General features: G+C 63.6%; 3 non-coding genes across 3 annotated transcripts; all 3 read right to left on the reverse strand.

Moving 5' to 3' along the window:
- Positions 1–1,325: 1,325 nt before the first annotated feature.
- On the reverse strand, positions 1,326–1,444 carry LOC142006001 (5S ribosomal RNA). Its single transcript, XR_012643154.1, has one exon. It is a non-coding gene; the product is annotated as a 5S ribosomal RNA (ribosomal RNA).
- A 3,196-nt stretch (positions 1,445–4,640) lies between these two features.
- On the reverse strand, positions 4,641–4,759 carry LOC142006013 (5S ribosomal RNA). The gene has a single exon (XR_012643165.1). It is a non-coding gene; the product is annotated as a 5S ribosomal RNA (ribosomal RNA).
- A 2,282-nt stretch (positions 4,760–7,041) lies between these two features.
- LOC142006024 (5S ribosomal RNA) lies at positions 7,042–7,160 on the reverse strand. Its single transcript, XR_012643176.1, has one exon. It is a non-coding gene; the product is annotated as a 5S ribosomal RNA (ribosomal RNA).
- Positions 7,161–11,393: the final 4,233 nt, after the last annotated feature.

Here is an 11,393-nt window from a genome sequence, read left to right on the forward strand (position 1 = left end):
GTCAACCGCACCCTTTTTCGGCCGCCTTCGCCTCCAAATTTTTCCCCCCGTTTCCTTACCCACTCCTCAGTCACTTCATACGCCCTCCCCCTTACATCCACCGTACGCAACACCTCCACCGGGCTTAATAGTCCACAACCGAGACCCAGGGCCTTCCCCGCTCTCAACAACCTCCACCCACAGTCCCCCTCCACCGGGCTTAATAGTCCACAACCGGGACCCAGGGCCTTCCCCGCTCTCAACAACCTCCACCCACGGTCCCCCTCCACCGGGCTTAATAGTCCACAACCGGGACCCAGGGCCTTCCCCGCTCTCAACAACCTCCACCCACGGTCCCCCTCCACCGGGCTTAATAGTCCACAACCGAGACCCAGGGCCTTCCCCGCTCTCAACAACCTCCACCCACGGTCCCCCTCCACCGGGCTTAATAGTCCACAACCGGGACCCAGGGCCTTCCCCGCTCTCAACAACCTCCACCCACGGTCCCCCTCCACCGGGCTTAATAGTCCACAACCGGGACCCAGGGCCTTCCCCGCTCTCAACAACCTCCACCCACGGTCCCCCTCCACCGGGCTTAATAGTCCACAACCGGGACCCAGGGCCTTCCCCGCTCTCAACAACCTCCACCCACGGTCCCCCTCCACCGGGCTTAATAGTCCACAACCGGGACCCAGGGCCTTCCCCGCTCTCAACAACCTCCACCCACGGTCCCCCTCCACCGGGCTTAATAGTCCACAACCGAGACCCAGGGCCTTCCCCGCTCTCAACAACCTCCACCCACGGTCCCCCTCCACCGGGCTTAATAGTCCACAACCGGGACCCAGGGCCTTCCCCGCTCTCAACAACCTCCACCCACGGTCCCCCTCCACCGGGCTTAATAGTCCACAACCGAGACCCAGGGCCTTCCCCGCTCTCAACAACCTCCCCCCACGGTCCCCCAAGACGCACGTTCCAAGCCTTAACCCTCAGACCATCCACCCCCCGGGGGGGACCCCACACCCACCTGACCCCAACTCACTCCCACCAAAAACACCACCACCGCCACCGCCTCAACGGCCTGCCCCACCCAGCACTCCCACACACACACCTGCCCCACCAACGCTCCACACACGCTTTCTTCCCTCTCCCCGACCCGACCCAAGCCATCGCACCGCACCGGGTGAGGGCCTAAGCTTCCTCGCCCGCCCCCCCGCCCCCGACACGCAGGCAGGCAGAGGGAAAGGCCTCAGCGCCCCCCAGGACCGTCGCGCCGCCTTGGCCTCACGGCTTCCCTGCTCCCGCACGGCAGACACACGCCCCGCTCTACCCCCGCTGGGGCCAAAAGCTGCCTACGGCACCTGGGATTCCCAGGCGGTCACCCATCCAGGTACTAGCCAGGCCCGGGACGGTTTACCTTCCGAGATCGGACGAGATCGGGGGCATTCGGTCCGGTATGGCCGTAGGCCCCCGCCTCCCCGGGCTTTAGCGTCAGCAGCCTGGCCTCAGTCAGCCGGGCCCAAACAATTAACCCGGAGGCCGGGCCGAGGGAAAACTTCCTCCGAGCCGGCCCAAGGGGAAGGGAGGACGAGGACGCCGGGCCCGGGAGGTGACAGGACGTGCACGTCAGACCCGGGAAGCTGTGTGCCCCGAGGTTAACCCCCGGGCCGGGGCGGGGAGAGAAAAATGTTCTAAGTCCGGTAGGGACAGCAGGTCAACCCCGGTCCGAGGCGGGGAGAGAAAAAATTTCTAAGTCCTGCAGGGACAACAGGTCAACCCCGGTCCCAGGCGGGAGAGAAAAATTTTAAAAGTCCGGCAGGGACAGCAGGTCAACCCCGGCCGCTTTAGCAGAGGTTGACCTGGTGTCCGATTCGCTCCCCGGGCACCAGGTCAACCTCGCGCGCTTTAGCAGAGGTTGACCTGGTGTCAGATTCGCTCCCCGGGCACCAGGTCAACCTCGGGCGCTTTAGCGGAGGTTGACCTGGTGTCCGATTCGCTCCCCGGGCACCAGGTCAACCTCGGGCGCTTTAGCGGAGGTTGACCTGGTGTCCGATTCGCTCCCCGGGCACCAGGTCAACCTCGGGCGCTTTAGCAGAGGTTGACCTGGTGTCAGATTCGCTCCCCGGGCACCAGGTCAACCTCGGGCGCTTTAGCAGAGGTTGACCTGGTGTCCGATTCGCTCCCCGGGCACCAGGTAAACCGTGGCCGCTTTCAGCGGAGGTTGACCTGGTGGCCGATCCCCTCCTCGGGCTCCAAGTCCGGCAGGGACAACAGGTCAACCCCGGTCCCAGGCTGGAGAGAAAAAATTTCTAAGTCCGGCAGGGACAACAGGTCAACCCCGGTCCCAGGCTGGAGAGAAAAATTTTCTAAGTCCGGCAGGGACAACAGGTCAACCCCGGTACCGGGCTGGAGAGAAAAATTTTCTAAGTCCGGCAGGGACAGCAGGTCAACCCCGGCCGCTTTAGCAGAGGTTGACCTGGTGTCCGATTCGCTCCCCGGGCACCAGGTCAACCTCTGGCGCTTTAGCAGAGGTTGACCTGGTGTCAGATTCGCTCCCCGGGCACCAGGTCAACCTCGGGCGCTTTAGCAGAGGTTGACCTGGTGTCCGATTCGCTCCCCGGGCACCAGGTAAACCGTGGCCGCTTTCAGCGGAGGTTGACCTGGTGGCCGATTCCCTCCCCGGGCACCAGGTCAACCTCCGCTGCTTTCAGCGGGGGTTGACCTGGTGGCCCATTCGCTCCCCGGGCACCAGGTCAACCTCCGCTGCTTTCAGCGGGGGTTGACCTGGTGGCCCATTCGCTCCCCGGGCACCAGGTCAACCGCACCCTTTTTCGGCCGCCTTCGCCTCCAAATTTTTCCCCCCGTTTCCTTACCCACTCCTCAGTCACTTCATACGCCCTCCCCCTTACATCCACCGTACGCAACACCTCCACCGGGCTTAATAGTCCACAACCGAGACCCAGGGCCTTCCCCGCTCTCAACAACCTCCACCCACAGTCCCCCTCCACCGGGCTTAATAGTCCACAACCGGGACCCAGGGCCTTCCCCGCTCTCAACAACCTCCACCCACGGTCCCCCTCCACCGGGCTTAATAGTCCACAACCGGGACCCAGGGCCTTCCCCGCTCTCAACAACCTCCACCCACGGTCCCCCTCCACCGGGCTTAATAGTCCACAACCGAGACCCAGGGCCTTCCCCGCTCTCAACAACCTCCACCCACGGTCCCCCTCCACCGGGCTTAATAGTCCACAACCGGGACCCAGGGCCTTCCCCGCTCTCAACAACCTCCACCCACGGTCCCCCTCCACCGGGCTTAATAGTCCACAACCGAGACCCAGGGCCTTCCCCGCTCTCAACAACCTCCACCCACGGTCCCCCTCCACCGGGCTTAATAGTCCACAACCGGGACCCAGGGCCTTCCCCGCTCTCAACAACCTCCACCCACGGTCCCCCTCCACCGGGCTTAATAGTCCACAACCGGGACCCAGGGCCTTCCCCGCTCTCAACAACCTCCACCCACGGTCCCCCTCCACCGGGCTTAATAGTCCACAACCGGGACCCAGGGCCTTCCCCGCTCTCAACAACCTCCACCCACGGTCCCCCTCCACCGGGCTTAATAGTCCACAACCGAGACCCAGGGCCTTCCCCGCTCTCAACAACCTCCACCCACGGTCCCCCTCCACCGGGCTTAATAGTCCACAACCGGGACCCAGGGCCTTCCCCGCTCTCAACAACCTCCACCCACGGTCCCCCTCCACCGGGCTTAATAGTCCACAACCGGGACCCAGGGCCTTCCCCGCTCTCAACCACCTCCACCCACGGTCCCCCTCCACCGGGCTTAATAGTCCACAACCGAGACCCAGGGCATTCCCCGCTCTCAACAACCTCCACCCACGGTCCCCCTCCACCGGGCTTAATAGTCCACAACCGGGACCCAGGGCCTTCCACGCTCTCAACAACCTCCACCCACGGTCCCCCTCCACCGGGCTTAATAGTCCACAACCGAGACCCAGGGCCTTCCCCGCTCTCAACCACCTCCACCCACGGTCCCCCTCCACCGGGCTTAATAGTCCACAACCGAGACCCAGGGCCTTCCCCGCTCTCAACCACCTCCACCCACGGTCCCCCTCCACCGGGCTTAATAGTCCACAACCGAGACCCAGGGCCTTCCCCGCTCTCAACCACCTCCACCCACGGTCCCCCTCCACCGGGCTTAATAGTCCACAACCGAGACCCAGGGCCTTCCCCGCTCTCAACAACCTCCACCCACGGTCCCCCAAGACGCACGTTCCAAGCCTTAACCCTCAGACCATCCACCCCCCGGGGGGGACCCCACACCCACCTGACTCCAACTCACTCCCACCAAAAACACCACCACCGCCACCGCCTCAACGGCCTGCCCCACCCAGCACTCCCACACACACACCTGCCCCACCAACGCTCCACATACGCTTTCTTCCCTCTCCCCGACCCGACCCAAGCCATCGCACCGCACCGGGTGAGGGCCTAAGCTTCCTCGCCCGCCCCCCCGCCCCCGACACGCAGGCAGGCAGAGGGAAAGGCCTCAGCGCCCCCCAGGACCGTCGCGCCGCCTTGGCCTCACGGCTTCCCTGCTCCCGCACGGCAGACACACGCCCCGCTCTACCCCCGCTGGGGCCAAAAGCTGCCTACGGCACCTGGGATTCCCAGGCGGTCACCCATCCAGGTACTAGCCAGGCCCGGGACGGTTTACCTTCCGAGATCGGACGAGATCGGGGGCATTCGGTCCGGTATGGCCGTAGGCCCCCGCCTCCCCGGGCTTTAGCGTCAGCAGCCTGGCCTCAGTCAGCCGGGCCCAAACAATTAACCCGGAGGCCGGGCCGAGGGAAAACTTCCTCCGAGCCGGCCCAAGGGGAAGGGAGGACGAGGACGCCGGGCCCGGGAGGTGACAGGACGTGCACGTCAGACCCGGGAAGCTGTGTGCCCCGAGGTTAACCCCCGGGCCGGGGCGGGGAGAGAAAAATGTTCTAAGTCCGGTAGGGACAGCAGGTCAACCCCGGTCCGAGGCGGGGAGAGAAAAAATTTCTAAGTCCTGCAGGGACAACAGGTCAACCCCGGTCCCAGGCGGGAGAGAAAAATTTTCAAAGTCCGGCAGGGACAGCAGGTCAACCCCGGCCGCTTTAGCAGAGGTTGACCTGGTGTCCGATTCGCTCCCCGGGCACCAGGTCAACCTCGCGCGCTTTAGCAGAGGTTGACCTGGTGTCAGATTCGCTCCCCGGGCACCAGGTCAACCTAGGGCGCTTTAGCGGAGGTTGACCTGGTGTCCGATTCGCTCCCCGGGCACCAGGTCAACCTCGGGCGCTTTAGCGGAGGTTGACCTGGTGTCCGATTCGCTCCCCGGGCACCAGGTCAACCTCGGGCGCTTTAGCAGAGGTTGACCTGGTGTCAGATTCGCTCCCCGGGCACCAGGTCAACCTCGGGCGCTTTAGCAGAGGTTGACCTGGTGTCCGATTCGCTCCCCGGGCACCAGGTAAACCGTGGCCGCTTTCAGCGGAGGTTGACCTGGTGGCCGATCCCCTCCTCGGGCTCCAAGTCCGGCAGGGACAACAGGTCAACCCCGGTCCCAGGCTGGAGAGAAAAAATTTCTAAGTCCGGCAGGGACAACAGGTCAACCCCGGTCCCAGGCTGGAGAGAAAAATTTTCTAAGTCCGGCAGGGACAACAGGTCAACCCCGGTACCGGGCTGGAGAGAAAAATTTTCTAAGTCCGGCAGGGACAGCAGGTCAACCCCGGCCGCTTTAGCAGAGGTTGACCTGGTGTCCGATTCGCTCCCCGGGCACCAGGTCAACCTCTGGCGCTTTAGCAGAGGTTGACCTGGTGTCAGATTCGCTCCCCGGGCACCAGGTCAACCTCTGGCGCTTTAGCAGAGGTTGACCTGGTGTCAGATTCGCTCCCCGGGCACCAGGTCAACCTCGGGCGCTTTAGCAGAGGTTGACCTGGTGTCCGATTCGCTCCCCGGGCACCAGGTAAACCGTGGCCGCTTTCAGCGGAGGTTGACCTGGTGGCCGATTCCCTCCCCGGGCACCAGGTCAACCTCCGCTGCTTTCAGCGGGGGTTGACCTGGTGGCCCATTCGCTCCCCGGGCACCAGGTCAACCTCCGCTGCTTTCAGCGGGGGTTGACCTGGTGGCCCATTCGCTCCCCGGGCACCAGGTCAACCGCACCCTTTTTCGGCCGCCTTCGCCTCCAAATTTTTCCCCCCGTTTCCTTACCCACTCCTCAGTCACTTCATACGCCCTCCCCCTTACATCCACCGTACGCAACACCTCCACCGGGCTTAATAGTCCACAACCGAGACCCAGGGCCTTCCCCGCTCTCAACAACCTCCACCCACAGTCCCCCTCCACCGGGCTTAATAGTCCACAACCGGGACCCAGGGCCTTCCCCGCTCTCAACAACCTCCACCCACGGTCCCCCTCCACCGGGCTTAATAGTCCACAACCGGGACCCAGGGCCTTCCCCGCTCTCAACAACCTCCACCCACGGTCCCCCTCCACCGGGCTTAATAGTCCACAACCGAGACCCAGGGCCTTCCCCGCTCTCAACAACCTCCACCCACGGTCCCCCTCCACCGGGCTTAATAGTCCACAACCGGGACCCAGGGCCTTCCCCGCTCTCAACAACCTCCACCCACGGTCCCCCAAGACGCACGTTCCAAGCCTTAACCCTCAGACCATCCACCCCCCGGGGGGGACCCCACACCCACCTGACCCCAACTCACTCCCACCAAAAACACCACCACCGCCACCGCCTCAACGGCCTGCCCAACCCAGCACTCCCACACACACACCTGCCCCACCAACGCTCCACACACGCTTTCTTCCCTCTCCCCGACCCGACCCAAGCCATCGCACCGCACCGGGTGAGGGCCTTAGCTTCCTCGCCCGCCCCCCCGCCCCCGACACGCAGGCAGGCAGAGGGAAAGGCCTCAGCGCCCCCCAGGACCGTCGCGCCGCCTTGGCCTCACGGCTTCCCTGCTCCCGCACGGCAGACACACGCCCCGCTCTACCCCCGCTGGGGCCAAAAGCTGCCTACGGCACCTGGGATTCCCAGGCGGTCACCCATCCAGGTACTAGCCAGGCCCGGGACGGTTTACCTTCCGAGATCGGACGAGATCGGGGGCATTCGGTCCGGTATGGCCGTAGGCCCCCGCCTCCCCGGGCTTTAGCGTCAGCAGCCTGGCCTCAGTCAGCCGGGCCCAAACAATTAACCCGGAGGCCGGGCCGAGGGAAAACTTCCTCCGAGCCGGCCCAAGGGGAAGGGAGGACGAGGACGCCGGGCCCGGGAGGTGACAGGACGTGCACGTCAGACCCGGGAAGCTGTGCGCCCCGAGGTTAACCCCCGGGCCGGGGCGGGGAGAGAAAAATGTTCTAAGTCCGGTAGGGACAGCAGGTCAACCCCGGTCCGAGGCGGGGAGAGAAATTTTCCAAGTCCGGCAGGGACAGCAGGTCAACCCCGGCCGCCGTAGCAGAGGTTGACCTGGTGTCCGATTCGCTCCCCGGGCACCAGGTCAACCTCGGGCGCTTTAGCGGAGGTTGACCTGGTGTCCGATTCGCTCCCCGGGCACCAGGTAAACCGTGGCCGCTTTCAGCGGAGGTTGACCTGGTGGCCGATCCCCTCCTCGGGCTCCAAGTCCGGCAGGGACAACAGGTCAACCCCGGTTCCGGGCGGGGAGAGAAAAATTTTCTAAGTCCGGCAGGGACAGCAGGTCAACCCCGGCCGCCGTAGCAGAGGTTGACCTGGTGTCCGATTCGCTCCCCGGGCACCAGGTCAACCTCGGGCGCTTTAGCAGAGGTTGACCTGGTGTCAGATTCGCTCCCCGGGCACCAGGTCAACCTCGGGCGCTTTAGCAGAGGTTGACCTGGTGTCCGATTCGGTCCCCGGGCACCAGGTAAACCGTGGCCGCTTTCAGCGGAGGTTGACCTGGTGGCCGATCCCCTCCTGGGGCTCCAAGTCCGGCAGGGACAGCAGGTCAACCCCGGTCCCAGGCGGGGAGAGAAAAAATTTCTAAGTCCTTCAGGGACAACAGGTCAACCCCGGTTCCGGGCGGGGAGAGAAAAATTTTCTAAGTCCGGCAGGGACAACAGGTCAACCCCGGTTCCGGGCGGGGAGAGAAAAATTTTCTAAGTCCGGCAGGGACAGCAGGTCAACCCCGGCCGCTTCAGCGGAGGTTGACCTGGTGTCCGATTCGGTCCCCGGGCACCAGGTAAACCGTGGCCGCTTTCAGCGGAGGTTGACCTGGTGGCCGATCCCCTCCTCGGGCTCCAAGTCCGGCAGGGACAGCAGGTCAACCCCGGCCGCTTTAGCAGAGGTTGACCTGGTGTCCGATTCGCTCCCCGGGCACCAGGTAAACCGTGGCCGCTTTCAGCGGAGGTTGACCTGGTGGCCGATCCCCTCCTCGGGCTCCAAGTCCGGCAGGGACAGCAGGTCAACCCCGGCCGCTTTAGCAGAGGTTGACCTGGTGTCCGATTCGCTCCCCGGGCACCAGGTAAACCGTGGCCGCTTTCAGCGGAGGTTGACCTGGTGGCCGATCCCCTCCTCGGGCTCCAAGTCCGGCAGGGACAACAGGTCAACCCCGGTCCCAGGCGGGAGAGAAAAATTTTCTAAGTCCGGCAGGGACAACAGGTCAACCCCGGTCCCAGGCTGGAGAGAAAAATTTTCTAAGTCCGGCAGGGAGAACAGGTCAACCCCGGTCCCAGGCGGCAGAGAAAAATTTTCTAAGTCCGGCAGGGACAGCAGGTCAACCCCGGTCCCAGGCTGGAGAGAAAAATTTTCTAAGTCCGGCAGGGACAGCAGGTCAACCCCGGCCGCTTTAGCAGAGGTTGACCTGGTGTCCGATTCGCTCCCCGGGCACCAGGTCAACCTCTGGCGCTTTAGCAGAGGTTGACCTGGTGTCAGATTCGCTCCCCGGGCACCAGGTCAACCTCGGTCGCTTTAGCAGAGGTTGACCTGGTGTCCGATTCGCTCCCCGGGCACCAGGTAAACCGTGGCCGCTTTCAGCGGAGGTTGACCTGGTGGCCGATTCCCTCCTCGGGCTCCAAGTCCGGCAGGGACAGCAGGTCAACCCCGGTCCCAGGCGGGGAGAGAAAAAATTTCTAAGTCCGGCAGGGACAACAGGTCAACCCCGGTCCCAGGCTGGAGAGAAAAATTTTCCAAGTCCGGCAGGGACAGCAGGTCAACCCCGGCCGCTTCAGCTGAGGTTGACCTGGTGTCCGATTCGCTCCCCGGGCACCAGGTAAACCGTGGCCGCTTTCAGCGGAGGTTTACCTGGTGGCCGATCCCCTCCTCGGGCTCCAAGTCCGGCAGGGACAACAGGTCAACCCCGGTCCCAGGCGGGAGAGAAAAATTTTCTAAGTCCGGCAGGGACAACAGGTCAACCCCGGTCCCAGGCTGGAGAGAAAAATTTTCTAAGTCCGGCAGGGACAGCAGGTCAACCCCGGCCGCTTTAGCAGAGGTTGACCTGGTGTCCGATTCGCTCCCCGGGCACCAGGTCAACCTCTGGCGCTTTAGCAGAGGTTGACCTGGTGTCAGATTCGCTCCCCGGGCACCAGGTCAACCTCGGTCGCTTTAGCAGAGGTTGACCTGGTGTCCGATTCGCTCCCCGGGCACCAGGTAAACCGTGGCCGCTTTCAGCGGAGGTTGACCTGGTGGCCGATTCCCTCCTCGGGCTCCAAGTCCGGCAGGGACAGCAGGTCAACCCCGGTCCCAGGCGGGGAGAGAAAAAATTTCTAAGTCCGGCAGGGACAACAGGTCAACCCCGGTCCCAGGCTGGAGAGAAAAATTTTCCAAGTCCGGCAGGGACAGCAGGTCAACCCCGGTCCCAGGCGGGAGAGAAAAATTTTCTAAGTCCGGCAGGGACAACAGGTCAACCCCGGTCCCAGGCGGCAGAGAAAAAATTTCTAAGTCCGGCAGGGACAACAGGTCAACCCCGGTCCCAGGCGGGAGAGAAAAATTTTCTAAGTCCGGCAGGGACAACAGGTCAACCCCGGTCCCAGGCGGCAGAGAAAAAATTTCTAAGTCCGGCAGGGACAACAGGTCAACCCCGGTACCGGGCGGGAGAGAAAAAATTTCTAAGTCCGGCAGGGACAACAGGTCAACCCCGGTCCCAGGCTGGAGAGAAAAAATTTCTAAGTCCGGCAGGGACAACAGGTCAACCCCGGTCCCAGGCGGCAGAGAAAAAATTTCTAAGTCCGGCAGGGACAACAGGTCAACCCCGGTCCCAGGCGGGAGAGAAAAATTTTCTAAGTCCGGCAGGGACAACAGGTCAACCCCGGTCCCAGGCGGGAGAGAAAAATTTTCTAAGTCCGGCAGGGACAACAGGTCAACCCCGGTCCCAGGCGGCAGAGAAAAATTTTCTAAGTCCGGCAGGGACAACAGGTCAACCCCGGTCCCAGGCGGCAGAGAAAAATTTTCTAAGTCCGGCAGGGACAACAGGTCAACCCCGGTCCCAGGCGGCAGAGAAAAATTTTCTAAGTCCGGCAGGGACAACAGGTCAACCCCGGTCCCAGGCTGGAGAGAAAAAATTTCTAAGTCCGGCAGGGACAACAGGTCAACCCCGGTCCCAGGCGGGAGAGAAAAAATTTCTAAGTCCGGCAGGGACAACAGGTCAACCCCGGTCCCAGGCGGGAGAGAAAAAATTTCTAAGTCCGGCAGGGACAACAGGTCAACCCCGGTCCCGGGCTGGAGAGAAAAATTTTCTAAGTCCGGCAGGGACAACAGGTCAACCCCGGCCTCTTTAGCGGAGGTTGACCTGGTGTCCGATTCGGTCCCCGGACACCAGGTCAACCTCTGGCGCTTTCAGCGAGGTTGACCTGGTGGCCGGCTGAGCTCTGGAAGTCCGAATGGGGTTGAATTTGACCCGTGCAGCCGACCTAGAGTTCCAGGCGGTCGGCCGCTTTTGTGAGTCGTTCCCGCCTGTTGCCGCTGGGGGACTTTTCACGTATAAGGTTACGACAGGTACCGGGAGAATAGTAAGAGAAGGCTTGTCTGGCTCCAGCCTTTAGAGACGTACACGTGAGAGAGACCGACCGTCGTGTGAAGGCCCTTCCCGGGGACTCGGACGAGGGACCCGGGCGGACGTCTGCGGGGACGTCTGCGGCGGTTCGGGGTGTCGTCTCGGGCCCGATCCTCCGGAGAGGGGGCTCTCGAGGGAGGCTCGGCGCACGTCCGCGGGGACGGCCGCCGGGAGCGAGGCCCCGCTCCTCCTTCCGATCGATGGGGCGCTCGCGGACGAGACGGAGAGGGCCCTTCGCGGGCCGGCACCCTTCCCGCGGCGGGCAGGGATCGCGCCGGTGTTCAGGCGGACCTGGGACCCTGCTCCTCCTTCTCTTCCGCACCCGTGCTTGGAGGGACGTTCCCCGGCAGGGGGGGGACCCCTTCC

This window comes from Carettochelys insculpta, unplaced genomic scaffold (genome assembly GCF_033958435.1).
Source record: "Carettochelys insculpta isolate YL-2023 unplaced genomic scaffold, ASM3395843v1 scaffold_0038, whole genome shotgun sequence".
Lineage (NCBI taxonomy): Eukaryota > Metazoa > Chordata > Testudines > Carettochelyidae > Carettochelys > Carettochelys insculpta.